Here is a 3,334-nt window from a genome sequence, read left to right on the forward strand (position 1 = left end):
AACTAATTGACAAATGATGAATAAACCTGCATTTTCTTTTTCTTTTCCGATTTTCAAGAAACAAAAGAAAAGGGATGCATATGCATATGCATCCTAATCCTAATCATTTACATGGTTGTTTTCTAGGAGTAGTAATTAGTAAAACTAAAACTAGAACTGGTTAACAGAACTAACCTAACTAACCTACAAACTAATTAATCTAACTAACGTAGTCTAAAGATCAAAGCAAAAGTGTCCAGATAACAACAAAGATCTTCTTGTATTCTCTTCATAGAGAAAGATTTTAAACCAAGAATTAACAACAAAGATCAAAACAAATAAACAATTTATGAACATTTGTGTCTAGATAACAGAAATATCACCAAAAAAACACAAACATAAAAAAGTTGGATATGTTGTCGGACACATCACTCCGAGTGATTATATAGATATCATCAATGTATGAATCAGGCCACTACTTTTTAACATCACAAGTCATCACCGGGATCTATAGACAACAATCTCCTATTAGGAAAAAAATCAACTACAAACGTTACACAGATTCCCGAGCTTAAATAAGAATATTTGAAGAGTTTCATAACAAATGGTTGAGCGGTCAGACACTACTTTCTAGGAAAATAGGATTATGCTTATGATCAAACAAGTAGCAGTAAGCAACTCTAGATCCTCCAAAAGGATAGGCCATTTGAAAAATTCTAGCCCGATTAACATTTCGCCATAAAATTCAGTCTCCAAAATTACATCATAGCCAATGTGGACATCAGAATTATAGATTGTCACAGCATAAGTTCATAAGTACTCAGAAAATTACGCTAAGATGTTCAATTTGTCCTCATAATTGTAGAATGACAGCATGGGCGCACATCGACCAATCAGTCGCTAAAGATGGTATGATTAACTCGTTTTTCATCACCGGACAAACAGAAAGACAAACTCAAACAAACAAGTCAACAAAACAGAACTTAAATTACTACAGAAAACAAAATCTGACAAAAGAAGACATGACATGAATGACAATAACCTAGTCTAAAGATAACTAACATAACTAACCTAGAAAATCAAACTAACCTAACTAACAGTACTGACTAACCTAATTAGTAGCAGTAGAAAAAAAAGAAACTAACAATAAACCTAATTACTAGCAGTAAAAAAAGAAAGAAAAAATAGGGGGAGCTCATCGGAGTGGGTCGGCGGGGCACCGGGGCGGTGGGGTGTCGGGGCGACTAGGGCGTCGGGACGGCAGGGCGCCTGGTTGTCGAGGTGGCGGGGCGAAGGGCCGGCGAGGGCGCCGGGGCGGCGAGGGCGTTAGGGTGGCGCGGGCGGTGAGGGCGTCGGGGTGCCGCGGGCGGCGAGGGCGTCGGGGTGGCGAGGGAGGCGAGGGCGTTGCGATGGCGGGGCGGCGTTGGGTCGGGGCCGTCGAGGGCATTGAGGGCGGCTGGGGCGTTGGGGTGGTGCGGGCGGCGAGGGCGTCGGGGCGTCGGGGGGGTCGGGGTGCGGGCCGGTGGGGGGTCGGGGGCATCAGGGTGGCACCAGTGAGGTGAGGGAGAGAGAGAGGGAAGACTGAGGGGTGGGTGCGGGTCCGACCGTTTTTTAGTTAGGTTTAATTTCTTTGCCGTCTGCTAGCAGACGGCAAAGAGCGTAGCTAGTGGGGTGCGGCCGGGGGGAAACAGCCGTTAGGTTTTCACTTTCTTTGCCGTCTACTTGTGGAGGCAAAGAAAGTGGCCGTTAGGTGGTTCTCACTAGTGGGCCACCCTCCCACTTTGTCGTCTGCTAGCCGACGACAAAGCTTCTATGTCATCCGCTAGCGGACGACAAAGAGCTAGCAGACGAAAAACAAGCTCTTTGCCATTCGCTCTTTCTCTGCCGTCAGTTTTCTGTATGCTCATGGCAAAGTCCTTCTTTGCCATCAGTTAGCTGAAGGAAAAGAGCTGGCTGACGGCAAAGATCCTGATTCCAATGGTGACATCTGTGATTCATGGAACCATGCGCTGGTTGAGTGTGCTCTATGGCCATTCTAGTATGGGCACTAGCGAAGGATGGTATGGTGAAACACATGTTGGCGACGAGGATTAAAAATGTAAAATTATGGCTAGCAACTATGCACGATTTGTTGTAGTGGGAAGATTTTACAGAGATGGTAGTGCACTTGTGGGCAGCATGGTATGCACAAAGGAAAGCTTATATGAACATGAATGTCAGTCACTAATGTCCACTCATCTTTTTATTAAACACTTCATCGCTGAGATTAACTCCATCTCCTATAAACAGCAAGTCGAGCCCCAACCAGCTCGAGCTCATGTACGAGAACCTTGGACCAGACCGCCGATTTGGTACTATGAAGATCAAGGTGGACGGTGTGGTGAGGAGACATGGAGATAGAGGATCTCCTGCTGCTATCTGTTGGGATCTTCTTGGTATCTACTTGGGCTCATTGCCGATTACTTTTATGGGTGTGACAGATGTATTAACTTTGGAAGCCCTACCTTGTCACGAGGCTTTGGCATTGTCAAATGATTTTAGCATCTCTCGGGTGATTATTTCTTCAAACAGTGTCATGGTGCTCAAGGACATTGAAACAAACTAAGGTGGGAAACATGCAACTGTTATTCAAGAGATTCAAGCTACTTATGTAGAGTTTTTGGAGTGTAAATTTATACATGGAGAAGGTATAGAAATTTTCAAGTTGATAGTATAGCCAAAATTTCTTTTATCTTTAGTTTTAGGAAGGCATTTGTGGTTCCTTCAACCACATGACATTGTATCGATTCTATTGAACTTACTAGAATAAAGAGTCGTCACACCCCTAAAAAATCATGGGAATTACTTGGGGAGTTCCACTCCTATTATCTTTGGTATGCAGGATGCGACTACTCTCAAAGAAGTCGCATGCCATGAAGCACTATCATTGGTGGAGGTCTTGGGTCTTCAAAGTTTCATAATAGTGTCAGACGCGAAACAGGTGGTGAGTAATTTGGCAAATAGCAACCGAGGTCGACACAGTGCAATCATCTCCGAAATTATTTCTAGAGCAGCAACTTTTACATGTAACTTTACTTTCAGGGGACATTCAGTTAATGAGGAGCTAAAAGTTAGCTAGACTTTCCCGTTCTTTAGATTAGGGGCGTCATGTGTGACTCATTCAACCCCATGCATTGCTTTAGCCCTAAAAATACTACTTTGCTACATGCGGCAAGTAAACACCCTTCAGGTTTAAACACTTTTAATGACTCATAATGTATCTTCAACTGGATACAAGACAATAAGCACACATGATCTTTGTATGATTAAGATGCACACAATCAACTCTCCCATCACATGAGTTTAGGGTATCAAC

The 3,334-nt window shown here is 43.5% G+C and overlaps 1 non-coding gene across 1 annotated transcript; it reads right to left on the reverse strand.

Moving 5' to 3' along the window:
• Positions 1-827: 827 nt before the first annotated feature.
• LOC125526089 lies at positions 828-919 on the reverse strand. The gene has a single exon (XR_007291551.1). It is a non-coding gene; the product is annotated as a small nucleolar RNA SNORD96 family (small nucleolar RNA).
• Positions 920-3,334: the final 2,415 nt, after the last annotated feature.

This window comes from Triticum urartu, chromosome 7 (assembly GCF_003073215.2).
Source record: "Triticum urartu cultivar G1812 chromosome 7, Tu2.1, whole genome shotgun sequence".
NCBI lineage: Eukaryota > Viridiplantae > Streptophyta > Magnoliopsida > Poales > Poaceae > Triticum > Triticum urartu.